The sequence below is a fragment of the Bombina bombina genome, chromosome 5 (genome assembly GCF_027579735.1).
Source record: "Bombina bombina isolate aBomBom1 chromosome 5, aBomBom1.pri, whole genome shotgun sequence".
Taxonomy (NCBI): Eukaryota; Metazoa; Chordata; class Amphibia; order Anura; family Bombinatoridae; genus Bombina; species Bombina bombina.
This window is the reverse complement of record NC_069503.1, coordinates 1,090,813,993-1,090,841,885: the sequence shown is the minus strand read 5'-3', so window position 1 is coordinate 1,090,841,885 and position 27,893 is coordinate 1,090,813,993.

The following is a 27,893-nucleotide window of genomic DNA, read 5'->3' as shown; positions in this document are numbered from 1 at the left end:
TGCATAAAGAGGATGATGTGGTCAAAATACTCATTTGCCTAATAATTCTGCACTCCCTGTATATGCCAGGTGATCCCTATGGCCACAGTGATCACCTGGCTTATTAGGGGCTATATGTTAAAGAGGGGTTTTGGGAGCTTTAAAAAAACGTTGTCATAGGTCTTGTATTTTTTATTTTATTATATCCCCAAAGCACTCACTGTTTGAAAGAGCAGACAATTGTCAGTCAGATAGTGTGTCTTGGTGGTTTAAGGGCTCAAGGAAGATGAGATCAAAAATATTTAACCCCCTCCGCCTCATCCAGCTCCCTTAAAGGGACAGGAAACAAAAAAAAATAATTTCATGACTAAGGTAGATCATACAATTTTAACTTTTCAATTTACTTCTAATTTGCATAATATTCTCTTGTTATCCTTTGTTGAAGGAGCAGCAAGGCACTACTAGGAGTAAGCTGAAAGCCAATGGCAAGATGTATTTATGTGCAGCCAGCAAGCAATAGCTTCTGAGTCTTCCTAGGTATTATTATCATTTATTTGTAGAGCGCCAACAGATTCTGCAGCGCTAGGTATACTTTTTCAACAAGGGATGCAAAGAGAACAAAACAAATTAGATAATATAAATACATTGGAAAGTTATTTAAAATTGCATGAAAAATAAGGCAATGTGGGGCGTGTCTCTGAGCAGCACCTTGAGTGGTAGCAATATTGGTTGCTCTGTGTGGCAGATTATCTGCAGAATTTGAAGCCATCTACTCTATCTACCAAGTTATCTGAAATATATAAAGGTTATACTGAATCTCTAGATATCAGATGTGCTGAGCTCTACATGGGACAACCGATCTGGAGCATTGAGGCCTACGGCAACCCACATAAGAAGAGGTATTCAATACCCCCCTGAAAACTTAGAGGGGTATAAGCATCTTATTATACCCTGTATATTTTGGTTCTTACAGAAGGGATCCACCATCCTTAACAAATCAGCTACCTGCCTAAGGTTCTCGGATACAGATATATCTGACACAGCCCAGCAAGTGGAAGCCATCAACAGATGGGAAACCAAGATGGTTAATCTTTTGAAGGACTACTACCAGAATTTAGAAGAAGACCTATGCAAACTTCTACTAATCCCTCAATCTGCAGAGACAGTGCAATCTGCAATTGCAAATAGAACACCTAGTACATGTTGCCGTGGACCTACTCCTATTGAGACAGTCCCGTTCAGTGTGACATCCCTCCACTCTCATAAACAGTCAGAACTATCCCGCTTTAAATATGAGGGCCTTCAACGTACCTGAGAATATTGGCATGAGAGACCTGTGACTTCCAGTGACACGATGAAGAAGCAAGATCCATCTGCCTACCGAGTCTGGATGGTGTCGGAGTCCAGGATGAAAGAGAAGGTTATGCCTGATCTAAATGAGATTCTCATTATCCCAGATGACACCAGAACAACAGCTGCCATTAAGTCTGTGAAACAGAGTGGGACTTGTGGGGAAATGTTGAATCGGGACTTTCCGAATCTGAATGGTGAGACATATCCCAGTTACCCACTCTTGAGCCCTGGCAATGGAAACGTATTGGGAGAGAGAGCGCTGCTCACTAAGATTCATCTTCTTAGTGTCCCTTTGTCTCTTCCCCTCTGTCCCCACTTTCCTCCCACTTCCCCTGAATGCATCAGTCACTGCCTAATTCAGACACGACCATAGGGACTCCCCATGCATTACCCCATTGGGAGTCTGTTGGACATCTGCCCTCACTGTGAAATTTCAGATTGTTAACAAATATAGTATTATCTTTTTTTCTCTGTGAATTCTAACGCATTAGTATATGGATCTTCCACTATAAGTCCAACCCCTCTTTGAGATCTAGGTTACTCCAGTTTGCTTTGTGATATTGACACATCTACCCACATGCTTTTACACTAGGGTTGAAAACAACAGAACTTGCTTACTAGGATCCAGTATAAGATGATATTTACTGTGTATATTCAGATACAAATTAAATGTGGAAACTGAGGATCCCATATTACCAGTGTATAAGAACAAAACTGGTAGCTGAATACATAAGAAAAGATCACCATATTAACTGAGAATTGTCTATATAAAATCCCCTCATCTTTAGCTCTAATGACACAACGTAATAATCATTTATGTGTAGTATGATAGGAGCGCCTAAAGGTGGATTCCTGCTGCTAAAAAAGTTCTTCCCTCAAAGAGAACTAAATGGTGGATAAGAAGAAAAAATGGGGTTTATTTAGCAGCGCTAAAAAAAAAGCTAGGAAATGATGATACCAATCTAATTTAAGCGTTTCACCCTTCTGGGCTTTATCAAGAAAATAAAGCCCAGATAAAGCCCAGAAGGGTGAAACGCGTTGAATGGGACCTGCTACACTCTACTAAACTTCATTTACTACTGTCACAAAGCTGTGTGACCCTGCAACTTTAAACTTTTCTCCTGACCCTGCAAGTTAAAATCTACCTTTGATAACTTCAGGGAATACGGTGTTACTGCTAAACACTGACCAAAGATTTCTTCAAACCTTAAGAAGTCTGAGGGAACCCAGATGAAAACAATATTTGGGCTATAAGAAGAAAGGAAAACAAAAAAAAGGATAACTACATCACCAGAACGGAACATCACCCCTGACCTCTGAATCAAAGAGAAGGTCAGGTGACTCATCAGAAGCACCAGGAACAAACAGTCTGTGAATCCCTCACAGTGAAGAATATCAGCGGTTGCAACCAGGACAGATTAAGGTACCTCTACACTAATTTGCACTACATTTTTTAAAACACGCAAACTGAACTTTAAAGACATCAAGGTATTCATCTGTTAAATTAACCATTTCCATTAACCACGATTGCTTTGGCACCTAAATCAGAATATTGGCTGTTTTTTGCCTTTTTAACTATCCAGCACACCTGAGCCAATTATATGTCCAAGGAAAGTAACTGTGTAACTTTATAACTGTATTTGTTACTGAAGAACTGTAAAGCTGTTAGGACTGATACATTTGTGCCTTTTAAATATTCAATTCACCATTTATCTTAGAAATTTGTTGCTTGCCATATGTTATCTATAGAATTAATTCCTTTATACCTGGAATTCTAGGATTATATGGTTCTAGTCTGTTTTTATAAGTGTTGTATAAGGGAGACGTCCCTTTATTAATTAGGATAAGCATTTGCTGTTGTTTTTATGTGTTATAAGAATTTTTAAATAAAATAGATTGTATACAACATAATAATCAACCTCAATATAGTTGCTAGGCAACAATGCAGATACAAACGACCGTGTTCGGTCTGCCACACACACACCATAAACAGACCTATCATACTAACCGTAGCAGGGGCGAAACAGGCAACTCTGTCAACATAATGTCATAAGGTTATCTAGCCTATTAATATCCAGTATGAAGGCGGCCGCTTCACCTTTGACAAAGCCGAAAGGCGAAAACATGTCAGGGCTAGCAGGGACGTGTTGTCTCCTTTTTTAATTGCAGATGTGTGAATGGGTGCTTTCTTCTCTTTTTATTAGAAGTAAATTCTCATCAGATTAAAATTTGTAGCGATTGGCTGACGATTTGTGTCGCCATATAATAGTATTTAATTAACTGTCAGCCAATAATAATTTACTTTGTGGTTTAGCGTAAAGTCAGTGAAGCTGACTCCTCAGTGGGGCACGACATAGTTGATTACTAACTTAATGCCTGGAAACCGTCACACAACCCTGTCACCGACTCACTACTTTTAGTTTTAAAGGCATTCTATGAGTATTGCTGAAATTACACTGTAACTCTAGTGGGAGAGGGGGAAAGTGAGATGGTGCGTAATAATACAGCTATAATAATTTATTTTGTGGTTGACGTCCAGTCGGCCAAGTTGACTCCTCAGAGGGGGATGATATAGCTGAATACTTACAGATTGGAATCCGTTACACGGCCCTGTCACCCACTCACTATATTTATCTATTAAGGCACTTAACGAGCATTGCCGATGCTATATTGTAACTCTAGTGGGAAAGGTGGAAAGGGAGGCAGTGTGGGACAATATACATAGACATTTACCTTTTTATCTTTTTATGTGTTACACAGCTATTAATATAAGCAACTAACGCCAATATAGCTTGCAGTAAAAAATACAGCATTAATGTGAACAGACTTACTATTTTACTCCAGGGGATTCCCCTAGGGGAAGGCATTCACACGGCCCTTTCACCTACTCTCTATAACTATCAATAAAGGTATTCAATGATTATTACTGAAGTTATATTGTAACTCTAGTGGGAGAGGTGGGCAATGAGTCAGTGTATAATAATATACGTATATAGCGAGGTTTATCTTTTTATCTCTCTATGTGACACACAGCTAGTAAGGGACTAATACCAATACATCCGGCTCTGTCTATTTTATAAGATCGAACAGCTGATTATACATTTACCACTTGGAATTTAGTACATGATCTCCCCACATTCCTTATTTACATGAATCTAGTGTTAAAATGCTAACCGACAATTGCTGAATTCATAGTAGAAAACAGCAGTGCGAGGTATATAGCTGAACGGTGAATTATAACAAATATATGTGGCTCGCACTCTAATAGGGTAATCCATAGATCCACTTCATGGTAACCTATCACATGAACCATTGATCCACTTAATGTCTGTTGTTATATAACATTGCAATTGTGTTGTTGAAAACTTATCATTGACAACCTAAGTACAATCTTTGAGACCTTTGGTACTAGCACCATGAGATAAATTACGGTATTACAAAAAGTGAATAGAGAGTGGACCGTTGCACTAATTTCAATAGTACCTTAAGGTAACAGTTTGTAGTGCACTTTACCCTCTACTCTAGTGGAAGCTACTATCTGGATACCTCAGTATTACTAGCTCATTAGCTCCTGGCTGTGACTTGAACGTATTAAAGCAACCCACACCAGTTTCATTACTGAATGATGCTAGTTGTGATATAGTTTTTCACCCACCACTATACCTATCCACAGAGGACACAACCTATCTAAGGACTCTTACTTTCCTTATATCATTGATTTATCCTAGGGAATATTCGCTGTGTATTAATTTTGTCCCCCTCTCAGTCAGCTAGTACCTATCTGACTGCATATTGTTCCATTTTTGCATGCATAGGGTATACCCTTAACAATCAAGTCTCTACAGCGGAGTTCCCCTGTACTTACTATAAGAGTTTGACCCCCTTACTGGCCCCATAGAGGTGCTTATTGTTGATGCACCCATTACATCACTCTGTGTTTTTAATAAACATTGTTATTTTAATTTGAAACAATATTAAAAGTTAAGTTTTACTCCTTCTATTGGAGGACTTCTAATTGTGTTTTTACAGAACCTTATTGCTTATGGTTCAATAGTGTTGTTGAGTACTATTAACATACATACTTTTCTAATGCTAAGCATTAGAATTCTTTCAGTTTCTGTCTCTGCTTATGTACAGCACCTAGATCCCCTGTTCTCGAAATTTATTATTATCAGTTATTTGTAGAGCGCCAACAGATTCCGCAGTGCTATTAACAAAGACGGAGTACAACAAAACAATTATAGGGATCAAATGGGTAGAGGGCCCTGCCAAGAGTTGCACTGTTGTAGTCAGCTCTTGAGAAGGTGATTAACAAGCAACTGGACTCTTAGGCTTACATGCTAAGGGGGTTAAGGGGATAGCAATGGAGGAGAGGAACTGGTATAAAGAAAGGTTAGCGTAGGTTGTATGCATCCCTGAACAGTAGAGTCTTTAGGGAGCACTTGAAGCTTTTAAAACTAGAAGAGAGTCTTGTGGAGCGAGGCAGAGAGTTCCACAAGATGGGAGCCAGTCTGGAGAAGTCCTGTAAATGTGAGTGTGATGAGGTGACAAGAGAGGAGGAGAGTAGGAGGTCATGAGCAGAGCAAAGGGGACGTGAGGGAGAGTATCTGGAGACAAGGTCTGAGATATAGTGGGTAGCAGTGCAGTTGAGGACTTTGTATGTCAGAGTGAGAATTTTGTGTTTGATCCTAGAGGCAAGAGGAAGCCAGTGAAGAGATTGGCAGAGAGGTGCAGCAGATGAAGAGTGACATGTAAGGAAGATGAGTCTGGCAGAGGCATTCATTATGGATTGTAAAGGAGCTAGGCGGTAGGTGGGGAGACCAGAGAGGACAGAGTTGCAGCAATCGAGGCGGGAGAGAATGAGAGAGTGGATTAAAATCTTAGTTGTGTCTTGTGTAAGGATGTGTCTAATTTTAGAGATGTTTTTAAGGTGGAAGCGGCAGGCTTTAGCCAATGACTGAATGTGAGGAGCGAAAGAAAGATCTGAGTCAAATGTGACCCCGAGACATCGGGCATGCGGGGTAGGGGAAATGATGGAGTTGTTGACAGTTATAGAGAGATTGGGGGTGGAGAGTTTAGAAGAAGGGGGGAAATAAGGAGCTCAGGTTTGGAGAGATTTAGCTTGAGGTAGTGAGAGGACATCCAGTTGGAGATGTGAGAAAGACAGTTAGGGACACGAGTTAGCAAGGAAGGAGAAAAGTCTGGTGCAGAGAAGTAGATTTGGGTGTCATCGGCATACAAATGATATTGTAAACCGTGGGACTTTATTAGGGAACCTAGTGATGACGTGTAGATTGAGAAGAGAAGGGGACCGAGGACAGAGCCTTGCGGTACTCCGACAGAAAGTGGTGACGGGGCAGAGGAGGCCCCAGAGAAGGCTACACTAAAGGTACGGTTTGACAGGTAGGAAGAGAGCCACGAGGGGGCTGTGTCACATATGCCGAAGGATTGGAGGGTTTGGAGCAAGAGAGGGTGGTCAACGGTGTCAAAGGCTGCGGACAGATCAAGGAGGATAAGCAGAGAGAAGTGGCCTTTTGATTTTGCTGTAAGTAGGTCGTTGGTAACCTTAACAATTGCTGTTTCTGTGGAGTGATGGGGATTAAATCCAGATTGCAATGGGTCAAGGAGGGAGTTTATTTTAAGGAAATAGGATAGGTGTGCATAAGCTATCTTTTCGAGAAGCTTTGATGCAAGAGGGAGGAGGGAAATAGGGCAGATGGGGAGGTAGGATCAAGGGAAAGTTTTTTGAGGATAGGTGTGACCAGTGCATGTTTCAGCGATGATGGAAATATACCGGTGCTGGGAGAGGTTGAAAGTGTGTGTGAGTATAGGGGTAAGGGTGGCAGAGAGGGAGGGGAGTAGCTGTGAGGGGATAGGGTCAAGGGGACAGGTAGTGAGGTAGTGAGCTGATTTCATTTCTGATGGAGTCGATTTTGTTATTGAAGTGGTTGGCAAAGTCTTGAGCTGACAGAGAAGTTGTATTAGGAGGTGGGGGAGGGCGGAAAAGTAGTGTTGCTTATGGACTCCTAGATTTTCTCCAGTGCCGTTCAGCAGTACCGGAACATCTGCGTAGGTATCGTGTCAGAAGAGTATGCCAGGGCTGAGGATGAGTGTTTGATTTCCGAGCTATGGTAAGAGGGGCGAGATTGTCAAGGACGGATGTAAGGGTGGAATTATAGTGGCAGATAGATTGGTCAGGGCATGAAAAGGAGGAGAAGGATGAGAGGAGAGGTTTGAGGGAATTAGAAAAGCTGTTGTTGATCTAATGACATAATGCTTCTGTGAAGTTTGGTGTGAGGAGCAGAATTAGGGAGAGTTTTAGAGAGGGATGGTATGTTGCAAGTAAGGAGATGGTGGTCAGAAAGAGGAAGTTTGTGAAGTTTGAGAGGGTGCATCGATAGCTAATGATCAGGTCAAGGGAGTGATCATCTTTGTGAGTGGTAGAATCAGTCCATTGTGACAAACCGAAAGAGGAAGTGAGTTGCAGAAGTTGTTTTGCAGAGGAGGCAGTGGGATTGTCAAGAGGGATGTTGAAATCACCAAGAATTAGGGAAGGGGTGTCTGAGGAAAGTAAATAAGGTAGCCAGGCAGCCAAGTGATCTAGAAATTGAGTTGAGGAGCCAGGAGGAGGGTATATGACTGCAACACGTATAGAAAGAGGAGAGAATAAGTGAATCATGTGGGTTTCAAATGAGAAAAATGTGAGGGAAGAGATGGGATGTATTTGTTGAAAGGTGCAACGAGAGGAAAATAAAATACCTACACCACCTCCTTGTCTATTGCCAGACCTAGGAGTGTGGCTGAAGTGGAGACCCCCATGTGACAGAGCAGCAGTGCATGCTGTGTCTAGGGGAGAGAGCCAGGTTTCTGTTAGGGCCAGAAGGTTGAGGGAGTGGGAGATAAAGAAGTCATGTATAGAAGTGAGTTTGTTGCAAACAGAGCGAGAGTTCCAAAGTGCACAAGTGAAAGGGGAAGTGGCTTTTGATGAGGAATGTGAGGAAGGTTGTTAGAGTTTTGTTTTTTGAGTCTGTGGGATGGTATAGATGGATGTGCATGGCTAGGCAGTTGTTGGGGACCAGGATTAGGGGAGATGTCACCAGCAGTTAGTAAAAGCAAGAGGGAGAGTGACATGAGATGAGATACAGATTTGCAGTAGTGAGACTGCTTTTGAGACAAGGTACAGGGGGGAGAGAGAGTGTTTAGGAATGAGTGTGAGTTTAAGAGAGATGGGCTAATGAACAGTGCAGGTGGAGAGGGAGAAGGAATAATTGAATAATGTAGTTTGTTATAGATACAGAAGGCAGCAAAAAGGAATAAGAAGATATTAGGCATTTTTACAAAAGAGGGAACGAGTTAAACACATAAGGCACAGTATTACAGTAGCAATTGCATAAGAAAACAATAAGGTATATCAAAAATAATATTACAAAAGTGCCTACCTTTTTCTTGCTCCTTGCCCAATCCTTGTTCAATTCTTGTATAATTCTGTTGCTAGTGCCTCACTTATAAAATGTTCACTTAATTCTTGTATAATTCTATTGCTAGTGCCTCACTTATAAAATGTTCACTTAATTCTTGTATAATTCTATTGCTAGTGCCTCACTTATAAAATGTTCACTTAAAGGGACAGTCTATGCCAAAATAAACTTTCATGATTCAGATAGAGCATGTAATTTTAAACAATTTTCCAATTTACTTTTATCACCAATTTTGCTTTGTTCTCTTGGTATTCTTAGTTGAAAGCTTAACCTATGAGGTTCATATGCTAATTTCTTAGACCTTGAAGCCCACCTCTTTTCAGAATGCATTTTTACAGGTTTTTCACAACTAGAGGGTGTTAGTTCACATATTTCATATAGATAACACTGTGCTCGTGCACGTGAAGTTATCTGGGAGCAGGCACTGATTGGCTAAACTGCAAGTCTGTCAAAAGAACTGAAATAAAGGGGCAGTTTGCAGAGGCTTAGATACAAGCTAATCACAGAGGTAAAAAATATATAAATATAACGGTGTTGGTTATGCAAAACTGGGGAATGGGTAATAAAGGGATTATCTATCTTTTAAAACAATACAAATTCTGGTGTTGACTGTCCCTTTAATTCTTGTATAATTCTATTGCTAGTGCCTCACTTATAAAATGTTCACTTTGAAAATGTGAACATTTGTTGTTATAGCAATGCAGAACCCAGTGCAATGCACATCCCAGACTGGTATGAAATATATGCAGGGAGGGCAGTCAGCTGAGTCCACTAAATTTAGTAGTTGATTGCTAATCAAAGACAATTGGAAAGGCCAATTGGAAAGTTAGATTCTGGTCTGGTCAGGGTGAGATGTTAAGTAAACAGACAATAAAATTTGGGGGAGGTTAAAAACTATGGAATAAGACAGCTATACATGTTAGAATAATAGCAAGTATTGATAAGGATTGAACATCACATTGTAATTAAATGAACATTAGAAATAAGACATTGAATAACAGTACAACAGATGTACGACTAAATTAACAAACTAAAATCATTTGCTCTATGTAAATATTCATGTACCGGAAGAGAGTTACAGGAGATTAAAAAACACCAGAGTGCAGTGAATAGTTGCAGATTGACAGGGTCTCTATTCACGTACTAGAAGAGAGTTACAGGAGATTAAAAAACACCAGAGTGCAGTGAATAGTTGCAGATTGACAGGGTTTCTATTCACGTACCAGAAGAGAGTTACAGGAGAGTAAAAGACACCAGAGAGCAGTGAATAGTTGCAGAATGACAGGGTCTCTATTCACGTACCAGAAGAGAGTTACAGGAGAGTAAAAGACACCAGAGAGCAGTGAATAGTTGCAGAATGACAGGGTCTCTATTCACGTACCAGAAGAGAGTTACAGGAGAGTAAAAAACACCAGAGTGCAGTGAATAGTTGCAGATTGACAGGGTTTCTATTCACGTACCAGAAGAGAGTTACAGGAGAGTAAAAAACACCAGAGTGCAGTGAATAGTTGCAGACTGGGGGGGTCTTTATTCACGTACCAAAAGAGAGTTACAGGAGAGTAAAAAACATCAGAGTGCAGTGAATAGTTGGAGATTGACAGGGTCTCTATTCACGTACCAGAAGAGAGTTACAGGAGAGTAAAAAACATCAGAGTGCAGTGAATAGTTGCAGACTGACAGGGTCTCTATTCACGTACCAGAAGAGAGTTACAGGAGAGTAAAAAACACCAGAGAGCAGTGAATAGTTGCAGATTGACAGGGTCTCTATTCACGTACCAGAAGACAGTTACAGGAGAGTAAAAAACACCAGAGAGCAGTGAATAGTTGCAGATTGACAGGGTCTCTATTCACGTACCAGAAGAGAGTTACAGGAGAGTAAAAAACATCAGAGTGCAGTGAATAGTTGCAGACTGACAGGGTCTCTATTCACGTACCAGAAGAGAGTTACAGGAGAGTAAAAAACACCAGAGAGCAGTGAATAGTTGCAGATTGACAGGGTCTCTATTCACGTACCAGAAGAGAGTTACAGGAGAGTAAAAAACACCAGAGAGCAGTGAATAGTTGCAGATTGACAGGGTCTCTATTCACGTACCACAAGAGAGTTACAGGAGAGTAAAAAACATCAGAGTGCAGTGAAGAGTTGCAGATTGACAGGGTCTCTATTCACGTACCAGAAGAGAGTTACAGGAGAGTAAAAAACATCAGAGTGCAGTGAATAGTTGCAGACTGACAGGGTCTCTATTCACGTGCCAGAAGAGACATAGGCAAAGATGAAGCAGCACCACCAATTCCTTTATTCAAGTTGCTTTATTCAGCTTGAGGAATAGCCAGACCAAAAAATCAAACAACAACGTTTCGGACACAGTCCTTAGTCATGTATGGCTAAACTATACATAGAATCATCCTTAAATACCATCTAAGCCACACCCACACACCTGAAAAAACTGCACATTTCAAATTAACCCCTTACATCCTAATTGGGTACACAGGTAAATGTCAGCACAGTTATATATTGCAATACAATTATGGTTAAACACAATAACATCATATACAACAGAATATAATTCTGTATATTTATACATCAAGCAAAAAACAGAACAAAATCTCCAGTCATCTGCAATAGAAGAAAAAGAAAAAGAAAAGGGAGAAATTAAACAACATTATGCATGATCAGAAATAGATTAAAGGCACACAGATAGGTCAAAATCCCTATTCATCCCATTTGGGTATAATGTCCCCAACTTATTAATCCAAAACATTTCTCTGCTCTTAAGGATTTTAACCCTATTCCCACCCCTTCTAGGAATAGGAATGTGCTCTAAAACTTGGAATCTTAATTGATTAAGGTTATGTCCAGCAGACAAAAAATGACAAGCTAACGGGGCATCTAATTTCTTAGTTCTGATGCTGCTTTTGTGTTGAACAATACGTTCACGGATACTAGTGCAGTGAATAGTTGCAGACTGGGGGGGTCTCTATTCACGTACCGGAAGAGAGTTACAGGAGAGTAAAAAACACCAGAGTGCAGTAAATAGTTGCAGACTGACAGGGTCTCTATTCGCGTACCAGAAGAGAGTTACAGGAGAGTAAAAAACACCAGAGTGCAGTAAATAGTTGCAGATTGACAGGGTCTCTATTCACGTACCAGAAGAGAGTTACAGGAGAGTAAAAAACACCAGAGAACAGTGAATAGTTTGCAGATTGACAGGGTCTCTATTCACGTACCAGAAGAGAGTTACAGGAGAGTAAAAAACACCAGAGTGCAGTGAATAGTTGCAGAATGACAGGGTCTCTATTCACGTACCAGAAGAGAGTTACGGGAGAGTAAAAAACACCAGAGTGAAGTGAATAGTTGCAGATTGACAGGTTCTCTCTTCACGTACCTAAAAGCAGAGGAGAGAGAATAGGGTTAGCTTGATGTAGTGTGCAATTCTTCAGCAGATGTCAATAGGCAGCATGTTGTCTTAATAAGCAGCACTGTGCTGAGTAGTGAGTGTAGTTCTTGTATAATTCTATTGCTAGTGCTTCACGTATAAAATGTTCACTTTAAAAATGTGAACATATGTTGTTATAGCAATGCACAGCCCAGTGCAATGCACATCCCAGACTGGTATGAAATTTATATTTATTTGGTATATATATTCTTAAACCCCTGAAATTTCTATAGGGGTATAATATAGTATTAAAAAAGAGGGACACAACACCTGTAGTAACATCGTTTTTTTTCTCTTTTTGCATTTAAGTTCAGATACATCTTTTCAAGCTGAAGTTTTCAACAATTGTCTCTTAGGGGGCACATGCATGTTAAATTCTTGCAAAAGGATAACACTGGTCCTAATCCAGTGGCGTATTTAAACTTCTTATTGCCTAGGAACTGCTCCCTCCACTTTGAAAGCACTATTATAGCTGTTTTCAGACAACACAGGCTGAGCTGGTAGACACATAGGAAAAAGTGGAGTGGCTAATCGGGACACTGAGTTACCCCCCCCCCCTCCCCCGATTAGTTGCACAGTCTTCCTGTATTAACATGTTACAGGTTTTTCTGAACAACAGCACTGTGGCTATCTTCAAACCCTGCCACCATATATGTGAGCCATGTTTTGAAGGATGAGTGGCACATAAAGGGGCCAGATATGGTACAGGAGCTCAGACATATAGGGACCCCCTGTATAAGGTTCCCATATTGCTTTAAAAAGGGGCCCTTGTGAAAAATAGATATTTATGATTTTTATTACAGATGATTTTCAAACTCACTTAAAGGGGCAGTCTAGTCCAAAAAAACATTCATGATTCAGAAAGGGCATGTAATTTTAAACAATTTTCCAATTTCCTTTTATCACCAATTTTTCTTTGTTCTCTTGGTATTCTTAGTTGAAAGCTTAACCTAGGAGGTTCATATGCTAATTTCTTAGACCTTGAAGGCCGCCTCTTAAGAATGCATTTTAACAGGTTTTTCACCACTAGAGGGTGTTAGTTCATGTTTTTCATATAAATAACACTGTGCTCATGCACGTGAAGTTACCTGGGAGCCATCACTGATTGGCTAAACTGCAAGTCTGTCAAAAGAACTGAAAAAAGGGGCAGTTTGCAGAGGCTTAGATACAAGATAATCACAGAGGTAAAAAATATATAAATATAACGGTGTTGGTTATGCAAAACTGGGGAATGGGTAAAAAAAGGGATTATCTTTCTTTTTAAACAATAACAATTCTGGTGTAGACTGTCCCTTTAAAAATTTTTAATAACTTATTTAGGAATGCCGTAGGAACACGTATGGAATTACATAGGAACACCAGTGTTGACTGAAGGATGAGAAGGGGCTCATAGATGTTTGAACCCAGTAACAAGTAAGACCTCTGAAGGACTACCCATAAACCCTTTTCATGTAACAACAACACTCCTTTGTTTGGCACAAAATACTGATGGGCTATTTAAAGTAACAGCGTACTGTACATTTTTCTCCTTTACTTTGTTCACAATTATTTATTGTACTTGATAGGGTGTATAACATTGTTTACAAATAGCTTTTAACATTATTTTGGCATTTGAACATAGCTACTTTTGCCTGTCGTATACCGACCTATGCTGAAAATGTAAATACTTAAGTATTGCCTTTAGAAAAGCTATGTAAGCATAGCCTGTAGAACAATCAACATGCTAAGTGGGGGATAAGAGAGATAAGTAAAAAAAATATTAATTTTCAATAGTTCTTTCTAAGGCCCTGATGATATAAAGTGCCAAGAGGTAGCAAGATATTCAAAAGGGATACTTCTTAATGTCGGGAAAGCCGGCAAAATATTCAAAAGGGCTGACAGTATTGTTGAAAGGTAGCATCGCAAGAGGCATTTTACCATATGTTTGTTACATTTGATATAGCGCTGCGGAATCTGTTGTCCCTCTATAAATACCTGATAATAATAATATATTCTAGTAGTATTTGTAAAATTTGCCTTTCAGTTCACTGAGAGAAGAACAAATATACCAGTATGACAGTTCAAGCATACTGGCTCTATGAACGATCACTGTGTATATAGACAATGGTGAAATATATGCACTAAACAAACAAAATTGGCCAAGACCCAATATTTCTGTGAAAATCTGAACAATAACATATCTAACCCTAGAAAGTTTTGAAAAATCATAAATAACTTACAAAATCCATAAAATCCACTCCCAACCCTCCACTTTCAATGTGGATAACAAAACCCTGCAACTCCCCTTAAAAGTAGCAAATGCCTTTAACAATTATTTTGTCGGATGCTCCACCACCCTGATTGACAAACTAATAAATGACACGCATTCTGAAACTACAAATGTGGATCAGGCCCCACTAAAACAGCAAAGACCCAATATAGAGAAGTTCAATTTTAGACCTGTACCCATCAATGTCATTAAGAAACACCTTAATAATCTAAAAATGAAAAACCAGTCTGGACCTGATCAAATCCCAGCAATGCTGTTGAAGCTCAGTGCGCCAGCAATTGCTAAACCTGTCACAAGCATAATTAACGAATCCTTGTTTTCTGGATACATACCCAAACTTTGGAAAACTGCAAGAGTAGTGCCTATTTATAAAAGTGGGTAGTTAACCTTGGTTTCTAACTATACCCCCATATAATTGCTCCCAGTATTGTAAAAAATCTTAGAAAAATGCATCCATATTACCAACAATCTAACTATCTGATCCCTGATCAATCAGCTTTTCGCTCGAATCACTCCACTACAACTGCCCTCCTAAAAGTTTGCAACAACATCCAAACAGGCATGGAACAAGGAGACCTAACTGGAGCTATGTTCCTTGATTTTGCAAAGGCCTTTGACACAGTAGACCACGACATACTACTGCTCAAACTAAAAAACTCTGGTATTGCTGATCAGCCGTTAACCTGGTTTCGATCATATGTATCGGATCAATCACAATATGTCTCCATTTCTGACAGTGACTCCCTCCCTCTCCCAGTCACGTGTGGTGTTCCCCAAGATTCCATTCTCGGCCCCCTACTATTCACATTATTTATAAATGATCTCCCTAATGTCTGCAAATCCTAAACTGTACACATGTACGCAGATGACACGGTAATCTATGTAAACAATTCCGATCTGCCGCAGCTTGAAGCAGTGCTCCAAGACCAGTTCACAGAGGTAGAAAAGTGGATCTCAAAAAAGAAACCCTTCCTAAACACTGACAAAACTGTCACAATGATCTTTGGAACGGGACCTAAATTACAAAAATTACAAAATTCCTATCTACGCATTAAAACAAAATCCAATTGCACACTGACTGCAGTCCACTCTTTCAAATACTTGGGTATGTTGTTAGACCCCAATCTATCTTTTGACCTCAACATAGAAAAACTTGCATCTAAACTTTATCCAAAACTAGGTACCCTGTACAGAAACAAATCGTGCCTCAGCCCTACAGTAAAGGAAAAGATTGTACAGCAAATGCTGATGCCTATCATGGATTACGAGAACATAGTATATGCACCTGCACCGCAAACTCACCTTAATAAACTTAATACATTGTATAACTCGTTCTGCCACTTTGTGCTGCAATGTAACTACAGGACCCACCATTGTGACATGCTAAAAGAACTAAACTGGCTGTCGCTGGAATCCAGATGCACCCTCCATCTTTTCTGCCTTGTGTTTAAGAGCCTTTCTGGGAAGCTCCCACCCTTCCTGAGCAGAATACTCTCCCCGGCTATTCCCACCTCCTATAACCTCCGATCCAGTACAAGCACATTATTTTGCTTGCCTCAATACAAAAAGAAAGCAGCTCGATCCTCCTTTTCCTACAGAGCACCACAGATATGGAACAATCTCCCGCACACTTTCAAACCTTCCCGAAGCCTAATATCCTTTAAGAGATCCCTCTCTATATATCTCCAAACAGAATGCACCTGTCATGGTTGATTATATATTTCCTACCTGTTCTATGTTAACTTTTTGCATATATTGTGTAGTATTATTGTTTTTGAATTGTATTGTACCCTATTGTATCAATGCAATGTTTTGTGGACCCAGGACATACTTGAAAATGAGAGTAATCTCAATTTATCCTTCCTGGTAAAACATTTTAAAAATAAATAATAAGCATAATGCTGGACACTTTCATTACTACTAACAAGTATCTGTCTAGACAGTAAATTGTACAATCATGTGTCTTTATATGTCTGAGCTGACTGTGACCCTCAGATTTGGCTAGCAAATGTAATGAGCATTTGGCATGTTTCTCCTCAAAACAGATGTTTTTTAAATGTCTGGTTGATAAAAAAATTTTTCATTCTATATGACTCAAGATAAAAAAATAAAAATCCAAAGTAATTTATATAACAATCCCACCATACACCTAGATTACAAGTTTTGCACTATAGAGGGTGCAAAATGAACGCAAGTTACGCAACAAAAGTTGCGTAATTTCACCCTTTATAGCGCTGCCATTACAAATTTCTAAAAAGCCGCCTTGTGCGTACGATATGGTGGCGATGAGCTTCATACCACACAAAATCCAAGAGCTACTTTGACGTGCTCATGCACGCTTTCCCCATAGACATCAATGGGGAGAAGGTGTTAGAAAAATAACTAACACCTGAAGTGCTGAATGGCGATCGTCGTAATGCAACCACATTGATATCTATGGGGGAAAAAAGTTATATTTAAACCAAAAACCCTAACATAAACCCCAAGTCTAAACACCCTTAATCTGCTGCCCCCGACATTGCCAACACCTAAATAAAATTATTAACCCCTAATCTGCCTCTCCCGACATCGATGCCACTATTATAAGTTAGTAACCCCTATTCCGTCGCTCCTATAATAAAGTTTTTAACCCCTATTCCTCTGCACCCCAACATCGCTGACACTATAATAAAGCTATTAACCCGTATTCCGCCGCTCCCCGACACTGCCTCCACTAAATAAAGTTATTAACCCCTTTGTATGGGCATTGTCCTTAAAAGGGCATTCAGCTCTTTTATGAAATGCCCACTCCAAAACAAAATAAAAACATTACACAAAATAAAAAATTAATTATCAAAAATAATAAAAATTATTCCTATTCTAATACCCATTTAAAAAAAGCCACCCCAAAATAAAAAAAACTTATTCTAGAATAAAATACCAATAGCCCTTAAAAGGGCCTTTTGTAGGGAATTTCCCTAAGTTAAACAGCTTTTTTTACCTGAAAAAAATGACAAAGACTAACATTACAAACCCACAAAATAAAAAAAATATCTGAAAAAACCTAAGCTACCCATTGTCCTGAAAAGGGCATTTGTATGGGCATTGCCCTTAAAAGGGCATTTAGCTCTTTTGCATTTCCCTGAAAAGGGCATTTAGCTCTTTTACAAAAAGCCCAAACCCTAAACTAAAAAAACACCCACCCAAAAAAACTTTAAAAATCCTAACACTAACCCCTGAAGATCCACTTACAGTTGCTATTGGCTATTCAAATCAGTAAATAGAATTTCAGTAGCTCTCATCCTATTGGCTGATTTGAACAGCCAATAGGATTTCAGTAGCTCTCATCCTGCTGGCTGATTTGAATTTCCAAAATCAATTCAGCCAATAGGAATGCAAGGGATGCCATTTTGAATCGCGTACCTTGCATTGAAGATTCAGTATACGGCGGCGACTGTATGAAAAGGATGCGCCACGCCAGATGTCTTCAGGATGGGCATGCTCGTTGCCACCAGGATGAAGATGGAGCTGCCTGGATGAAGATGGAGCCATCTGGATGAAGATGGAGCCGCCAGGATGAAGATCCTTCAAGCGGGAATTCAGCAACTGTTAGTGGATCTTCGGGGGTTAGTGTTAAGATTTTTAAAGGTTTTTTTGGTGGGTTATTTTTTTAGTTTAGGGTTTGGGCTTTTCGTAAAAGAGCTAAATGCCCTTTTCAGGGCAATGCAAAAGAGCTAAATGCCCTGGTGGGTTTTACTGTTGGGGGGGTCTTTGTATTTTTTTACAGGTAAAAGAGCTGTTTAACTTTGGGCAGTGCCTTACAAAAAGCCTTTTTAAGGGCTATTGGTAGTTTATTGTAGGCTAAGGTTTTTTTTTTATTTTGGGGGGGCTTTTTATTTTTATAGGGCTATTATATTAGGTGTAATTCTTTTTTATTTTTGATAATTTCCTTTGTTATTTTTTGTAATTTAGTGTTTGTTATTTTTTAATAATAAATACATTTTAATTTTGAATTTAATTTAAGATAGGGAAATTGTAATTTTAATATAAAGTTAGGGGGTGTTAGGTTTAGGGGTTACTAGTTTAAATTCGTTTATTTTGCGATGTGGGGGTCTTTCGGTTTATTATAGGTTTATTATAGGTTTATTATAGTGGCGACAGAATTAGGGGTTAATAACTTTAGTATAGTCGGGGCAATGTGGGCAGATGGCAGATTAGGGGTTAAAATAGTGTTTGCGATGCGGGAGGGTGGCGGTTTAGGAATTAATAATTTTTTATAGTGGCAGCGATGTCGGGAGAGGCATATTAGGGGTTTATAACTTTAATATAGTGTTTACGATGCGGGAGGGCCTTGGTTTAGGGGTTAATAGATAGTTTATGGGTGTTAGTTTACTTTGTAACACTTTAGTTATGACTTTTATGTAACAGTTTTGTAGCGTAAAACTCATAGCTACTGCTTTTAGATTGCAAAATGGATCTTGTTGGTATAAGCTGTAATGCAAGCTTTTTAGCCTCACCGCAAAACTGGTAATGGCTGCGCTATGGGAGTCCCATGAAAAAATTTATTTTTACGAGTGCTGGACTGACGTTGCGTTACAGGCTAAAAGGCTTGCGGTACAGCTATACTGACAAGACTTTGAATGGCTGCAGTGCTGTTTTTTAATGCAGAAATTACCATTTGTCAGCGTTAAAACATGGATGCACAACTTGTAATAGAGGTGATGGGCTTTTGTGTGTTACAATAAGCTTTTAGTCTTTGTTATCTCAGCAATGAGTCTATTTCTTTCAGAACCTTATATGTCACAAATGCCTTAGTAATAAACAAAAGACCAGACTAAGTCCAGGCTAAACAAACAATAAATAATGAATATAAAGGGGTAGATTTATCATAGTGTGAGTGGACATGATACAATATAGCATATCATGTCCGCTGCACATCGATAAATGCAGAAAAGCATACGCTGCCGGCATTTATCATTGCACCAGCAGTTCTTGTGAACTGCTGGTGCAATGCCACCCCCTGTAGATTTGCGGCCAATTGGCCACTAGCAGTTGGTGTCAATCAGCCCAATCGTATTCTGTCTGCGGCTTTAGAGCAAATGGACAAGTTATGGAGCAGCGGTCTTTAGACCACTGCTTCATAACTTCTGTTTCCAGCGAGCCTAAAGGCCCGCGTGGAAACAGGGGCATCTAGCTCCATATGGAGCTTGATAAATCGGCCCCAAAGAGTTTACATTGATTGACTACAATTTCCTTATTCAAATGACAATTGAGCATAATATTTAATTATGAATGCATTGGTGTCTCTATTAGTTTCAACATACTAATCAAATAGTGGAGACACCTATCATGAATATAAATTAATATCCATAACACACTTGTATATAAGTATTTTGATCTTCTATTCTGAAACATATGAGAGGTTAAAACTGTTTAAATTTACCTTGACAACAGTGTCAGTTGTTTACTTCCTGTTAATGCTCATTGGCTTCTAGGTACTTCCTGTTTATTCATTGGCTGTTAAGTACAAATAATCATTATCAGCCAATGAACATTGTCAGGAACTGTCCATCACCCAAAAATACATAACTGATACCGTGTTATTTTCAAGTTAAATTTAAAAGGACATGAAAGTTATAATTAAACTTTCATGATTCAGATAGAGCATATAATTTTAAGAGATCTTTTAATTTACATTCTGTAATCATATTCACATTATTATTTTTTTTGTATCCTTTTTTTTTTAAAAGCATACCTAGGCAGGCTCAGGGGAAGCAAAGCACTATTGAGATATAGCTGAATTCTGTTGTTTCTGATGGATAATTAAATTTTTTGTAACAGGACATTAAACACTAAATAAATGCTCAATAGAATGTTGCATTAAAGTAAAGATTAGTCTAAGAATAACATGTAAATGTATTTTTAAAGTTTCAGTAGTTGTTTAAATAGTGACAAAATAAGTGTAAAGTTTTAGGCCTCTATGTATGAAGCCATCTACTTAGCTGCATTCGCCAGCCCAATACGCTCACCTAAGCTCGCCTACCATCGCCGCCGCGGACCTGAATACGTTCGCCAAAGTTATCAAAAAAGCTGTCAAGAAGCTGCGCACCAAATACGATGCGATGCGCAGCGGACTGTTGTTAACTGACAGTCATCGATCTTGCTGCTCATCGGCTTCTTCACAGCTTTTTTGATAGCCTGTCACTAAGCACCCACACTAAACTACACTGTTTTACCCCTAAACCGCCGCTCCCGGACCCCGCCGCAACTAAAATAAATGTATTAACCCCTAAACCGCTGCTCCAGGACCCCGCCGCCACCTATATTAAACTTATTAACCCCTAAACCTAAGTCTAACACTAACACCCCCTAATAATTATATTGTAGCTATTTTAGGATTTATTTTTATTTTACAGGCAACTTTGTATTTATTTTAACTAGGTACAATAGCTATTAAATAGTTATTAACTATTTAATAGCTACCTAGTTAAAATACTTACAAAATTACCTGTAAAATAAATCCTAACCTAAGTTACAATTAAACCTAACACTACACTATCATTAAATTAATTAAATAAATTACCTACAATTACCTAAAATTAAATTAAATTAAATAAACTAATCTATAGTACAACCCCCCCCCACAAAATTACAGAAAATAAAAAAGAATTACAAGAAGTTTAAACTAATTACACCTAATCTAAGCCCCCTAATAAAATAATAAAGCCCCCCAAAATAAAAAATGCCCTTTAAAGGGCTTTTTGCGGGGCATTGCCCCAAATTAATCAGCTCTTTCACCTGAAAAAAAAAATACAACCCCCCAACATTAAAACTCACCACCCACATACCCCTACTCTAACCCACCCAATCCCCCCTTAAAAAACCTAACACTAACCCCCTGAAGATCAACCCTACCTTGAGTCGTCTTTACCCAGCCGAGCCGAATTCTTCATCCAATCCGGGCGATGTAGTCCTCCATCCGGGCGAAGTCTTGATCCAAGCGGCAAAGAAGAAGTCCTCCATCCAGGCGATGTCTTCTTCCAAGCGGCATCTTCTATCTTCTTTCTTCCAGCTCCATCTTCAGACCGCCGATGCGGAACATCCACCTTCCCCGACGGACTAACGACGAATGAAGGTTCCTTTTAGGGACGTCATCCAAGATGGCGTCCCTCGAATTCCGATTGGCTAATAGGATTCTATCAGCCAATCGGAATTAAGGTAGGAAAAATCTGATTGGCTGATTCAATCAGCCAATCAGATTGAAGTTCAATCCGATTGGCTGATCCAATCAGCCAATCGGATTCAGCTCGCATTCTATTGGCTGTTCCAATCTGTGGGTGGTGGGTTGTAATGTTGGGGGGTTGTATTTGTTTTTTCAGGTAAAAGAGCTGATTACTTTGGGGCAATGCCCCGCAAAAAGCACTTTTAAGGGCTTGTAAAAGAGCTGGTTACTTAGTAATTTAGAATAGGGTAGGGCATTTTTTTATTTTGTGGGGCTTTATTATTTTATTAGGGGGCTTAGATTAGGTGTAATTAATTTAAACTTCTTGTAATTCTTTTTTATTTTCTGTAATTTAGTGTTTATTTTTTTGTACTATAGATTAGTTTATTTAATTTAATTTTAGGTAATTGTAGGTAAATTATTTAATTAATTTAATGATAGTGTAGTGTTAGGTTTAATTGTAACTTAGGTTAGGATTTATTTTACAGGTAATTTTGAAAGTATTTTAACTAGGTAGCTATTAAATAGTTAATAACTATTTAAAAGCTATTGTACCTAGTTAAAATAAATACAAAGTTGCCTGTAAAATAAAAATAAATCCTAAAATAGCTACAATATAATTATTAGTTATATTGTAGCTATATTAGGGTTTATTTTACAGGTAAGTATTTAGTTTTAAATAGGAATAATTTAGTTAATAATAGTAAGTTTGATTTAGATTTATTAAAATAATATTTAAGTTAGGGGGGTGTTAGTGTTAGACTTAGGTTTAGGGGTTAATAAGTTTAATATAGGTGGCGGCGGGGTCCGGGAGCGGCGGTTTAGGGGTTAAACATTTAATTTAGTTGCGGCGGGGTCCGGGAACGGCGGTTTAGGGGTTAAACAATTTATTTAGTTGTGGCGAGGTCCGGGATCGGCAGGATATGGGTTAATAAGTTTATGTAGGTGGCGGTGGTATAGGGGGCGGCCTCGCCACAAATACACTGCGGAATTCCAGCGTATTTGCGGTTGACGGCTTGATAACTAGAGGCCTTAGTGTCAATAAAACATTAGGATCTGCCATGTTGTAATTCAGGTTACCTTCTCTGCTTTGGCCAGTTAGGACAGTTATAAATAGGTTACTAGAGTGTGCAGCCAATGGCTGTGTGGAATATAACAGTGTTCTGCACTTACAATTCTAACAGGAACTGAATAGCTCACATTTTCAGAATGGAATTACTGGAAAAAGGGACAAACTATATAATGAAAGTATATTGCAGAGGTTTTTTTTTATAAATATGATTTATCATTTTATATTACCATCTCAAAGTATTTAATGTCCCTTTAACTCCATTCTTTTGACAGCTTTCTTGTGTTTTCAGACTCTTTGTCATATCAGTGCAATCCTCTACAAATATAATGCTGATATGAATGACTTTATAAGTACACTCAAATAGTTAAACTTTGCTTCAGAAAATAAATTAGTTTTCATCAAGGTCTCCAAACATAGACCCAGAAGCAAAACTAAAGGGTTAGGCTTAGCTCCCTAGCAGAATAGAAGACTGTGCGTCTATTTTTTCCTTTCTTTCTTACTTCTGACAAGCAGAACAAAGGCGACTGACTAAAGAGTTTCTCAAAATAATATGTGCTATGAACAGAAGTTGAAAATCATCTACAAATTACCAGAACTGCTAGAAAAGAAAGAAAGGGCAACATGTCATGGTTACAATCTGCTTTGAGTTCATTGTGTCTTTTCAAGGTTCATTCAGTCTATAAGAAACTAATGCTTAAAAAAAGATAATGCGCAAACCAATTTCACAATCAGAGGGATGACATAATTCATTTGATTCCAAGACTCTAGCTGTCTGGACAATATATCATCAAACTGTACGATCGCCCTTTAATCCAGATCATGTATCTTCTCACAGTATAATGATGACATTCATCAAGCCCGCATGCTCCCATTAAGCTCTGAAATATATGTGCATTTTCTCTTCTTTTTTTCTCTCACTACTTTGTTGCTCAGTTAACAAAGAGTAAAACATAAAAAAATAAGCCCATAGTGAGTTTTAAATGACTATAAATTCTTGTATTGTTCGCAAAATATAACTTAATGAAACAAACTTTCTGTTGTTATTTCATGGGAGAAGATATGTAATTTTTTTTTATATTTTTATTCATTTGTATATTTGTGGCTGTGATTTGTGAGCAGTTCAAACAAAAAAAAACAATGTTAAAGGGACAGTGAGGTCATAATGAAATAATTCAAATAGATCATGCAATTTTAAACAACTTTCCAATTTACTTCTATTATCTAATTTGCTTTGCTCCGTCTGTATCTTTTGTTGGAAATCATATCTGAGGTATCATGAGGAAGGCTCCGGAGCAGCAGTGCATTGTTACTCCAAGGATACCAAGCAAATTATGCAAATTTGATAATAGAAGTAAATTGGAAAGTTGTTTAATATTGAATGCTTTATCGGAATCATGAAAGAAAAATATTAGGTTTCTTGTCCCTTTAAACTCTAATTTTTTTAAAAAAATTAATTGCAGAAATTACCTCAAATTTGCAGGTCTTGCTCATACTATTAATCTATGTAAATTGTGTGAATTTCCTAATAATAGCTAGATGCTCTGTAAGTCACTATAAATGGAGTGTCTAAGAAAAAACTCTGTGATGATAGTTTTGTGTGTGTGACATTTTAGCACCTATAACAAACTCTTATTGTTTTTATTTAGTTGTAGCTCAGAATTTGCCTGACACTAAATTCAGTTGGTTCTTACTGCTGGTTGCAATGGCCAGCCACTTAAGAGCATCTTACACAAGTTGTAATAGCAACTGGTACCCATATACATTTAGGTACTAGCCTTACTGCCCAGCAACCCTAGTCATGACCTGCATCAACTGCAATGAAACCCATCCATGCCCTATACCAGGGATGGGGAACCTATAGGTCCTCCAGATGTTTCAGAACTACATTTCCGATGATGCTCAAATGAACTTAAGAGTGTCTAAGCATCATGGGTAATGTAGTTCTGAAACAACAGGAGTGCCAAGGTTCCCAATCCCTGGCCTACACCTACTGCAATGAACCGTAACCATGGTCTCTCCCACCTTAAATAAACTACCTCATCAGTTCCTTCTTATAGCAAAACAACATCTCTAATTGCTATAACCCTCAAAATAAATAAACAAAACATTCCCATTCTACCATATTATTCCCATTCCAGCCAAATGTGAGCCTTCTTGTACTTCTGTTTGGTTAATCACTGGACATAAGGCAGATGGAGGACATTTATGACATATTTATTTATTGGTTTTTTTTAGGGTGTTCTATAGATTGAAGGGTAAAAGCTATTAGGTGTTTGTAAGAGGGAATATTTGATTGTTGAGATGGTCCATGGGATAGCACAAGGAAAACATTGTAAAATGAAAGCAACAGTCTTCTTAAAATACAATAACAAGGTAACATAACATGAAATGTTTTATAAAACCGGTCTATGCATTTCAGCACTAAAGAAGGCCACGGTTTTCTGAATTATGGGCTTTGAATAAAGGCTGTAAGTTTGTTTGACTGTAGTATTTTTACAGTAGGATATTTTATTTAAATAACAGACACACTTTTGCATGGTCTCCTTGTGTCTTCTAAATACCTTCTATAGTGAGTAGGTTACTCTTCATTTGGGTTAAGGATATTACAGAACTAGAACAAATAATGTAGTAAAGCACACACACACATATATACCTTTTAGTTCAAAATGTCAAAGTATTATTATTTTTGTGTCTTTTGTGTAAGGTTGCCACATTCTACTGTATTTTAACAACAATTTTCAAGGTTCAGGTCAATATAGATAATAATGATTACACCTATACATAAAGGTCATTTAATAGTACAATCCCTGTATGTTTGTGAATCTAATTTGAAATGCATGACTGTTTTAATTCATTCCAATGAGTTATTTAGGTAATTAAGTTCTAATTTATGCTAAATAATTGGTTATGCTGATTTGGGTAATTTAGTTTGGATAAATTATGTTCTGCAACAATTAGAAATTACTCATACCCACCACACAGCAGCTTTGGAATGAAGCAGCAATAAGAAAGCAGCTAAAGGCTCCTTCATTTATAAATATGGTATTGGCCATTCTAAAACAACCACCACCAGCTAGTGGCAATGCACAGGCACATGCACAAAGTCTTGAAGTGGCCACTTTGGAAAGGTCATCCCAACTTAAATAGGAGAAAGCATAGGTGGCATGGAAAATGAAGAATAAAATGAAGAGCAGAGAAATATCTCTATCTACAGAAAATAAAAACTTACATTAAATAGTTAAATCATCACTTTATGTATGTGACTGTCAACTAAAGATGGTAAAAAGTCATCACGTTATGGTTAAGAAACTAATATCCAGCTCGGAAAAAAAACTTACCCCCAACATCACAACTCAAAAATAGCACAATGTACTTTTTATTTTTAAACCTTTCCATCACAGCAACTGCTGATCAATTTTTTCAACAAACAAAAAAAAAAGCACTTACCAGACAATAAGAGCTATCTTCACTTTCTACATAGAATGAGCTCCTCTGTGAAGGATACTGGCATCACAAAAAAGTCTTCAAAACATTACATAGTTATCTAATTTAAACCTTCAAAATAAAACAGTATAACATATGCAAAAAATAAAAAAATAATAGACAACATTTTCAGCTTTGAAATAAAATGTGAAAACAATGAGTTAAGTTAAATCACTGGGGTGATAAGATCTTTATTAATTTTTCACATTGGACCAAGGTGTAGGTGAAAAATTACTATTTTGGGTATGGGTTCTCTGAACAAATTACTCTTCTGGGTGTGGGGTTTCTTATGCAAATGACTACTCCAGGTGCATGGACCCTAGGGGCGCGATCCGATATAGATCGTAGTTTTCGGCGCAAGCGAGGTAACCCGCGTCGCCCGCAGTTTCAGCTCGCAACTCGAGCTATCCAATATTCAGCGCCGTCAGATGCTAAACTGGCGTAAGTCAGAAAAACCGACGAGCAGGCAAAATGTGCGCAAATACACCTTTTAGTCGTCGCAAGTACTTGCGCCTGTATTTTGTTCACGTAAAGTCTCAATAAAGTGTAGTTTTATGCAAATTAGCCTACGACTCGTAAAAAATAACGCCAGTTCTAAGAGATGCGCCACGTAATGACGAGATTCAAAAATCATACTTAAACACCTGCGCAGCCGCCATTTCTTTAGTGTGTTTGGTTGGTTCTTGGAGCTACAGCACACTACAGCGAGTAGAGAGATTAGTGGTAAGAGTAGTGAGAAAGGAGCATTTCATCAAGTTAGTTAGGTCGGATTGTTGGATTGTTAAGCCAGTACATTTACTTACACTTTTTTTCATATTGCACACATTTTGCATACACACATATACAAAATACACAACACTTTTTTTTTATAACACCCAACACTTTTTATTTATCTTTTACAGTTTGAAAGGCTGAGTGTCTGGTTGTGATTGTGTGTGATTGAAGTGGGAGTGAGTGTGAGTGTGTGAGTGTGTGTAGTGTGAGGATGTCAGGGAGAGCTAGGGCTGGGGGGAGGAGGGAAGGGGAGCCGCAGGGAGAGGATTATGGACAGGAGGAGCAGCAGGGTCCCCGTCAGGGAGTGAGCGGAGTGGGGAGAGGGAGAGCCAGAAGGGAGGATGGGAGTGGGGTTGCCCCAAGGCCAGGCACACTTAGAAGAGGGATAGAGGGTGCACATGGGGATAGAAGGGGGGAGGAGGGAGAGGATAGGGAGGAACCCACACCAGGGACATCCCAGGGAGGGAGCCAGGCAGCCCAGGACGAGGAGCGTATGAGGTGTCCGAATTTCAGTTTTGCAGAAAACCTCGCTCTAGTCCAGGCTGTCCTGGAGAACCATAATGCCCTCTTTGGACAAGAGAAGGGCAAAGGAGTTGCCCGTAGGCGTAAAGATGCTTGGCAGAAGGTGGTGGAGGCCGTCAATGGTGTGTCCCAACAGAGGAGGAATGTGGATGGCCTAAAGAAGAGGTGGAATGATTGCAAGAGGAGAGTCAAGGAGAGGATGGGCCAGGAAGCAATGTCCCAGAGGGCAACAGGAGGTGGGCCTCACTATGAGGCGGAATACAATGAGTGGCAGGAGCTCATTCGTAGGTCCCTGAGCTTCACAGCAGTCCGTGGACTTCCAGGGGCT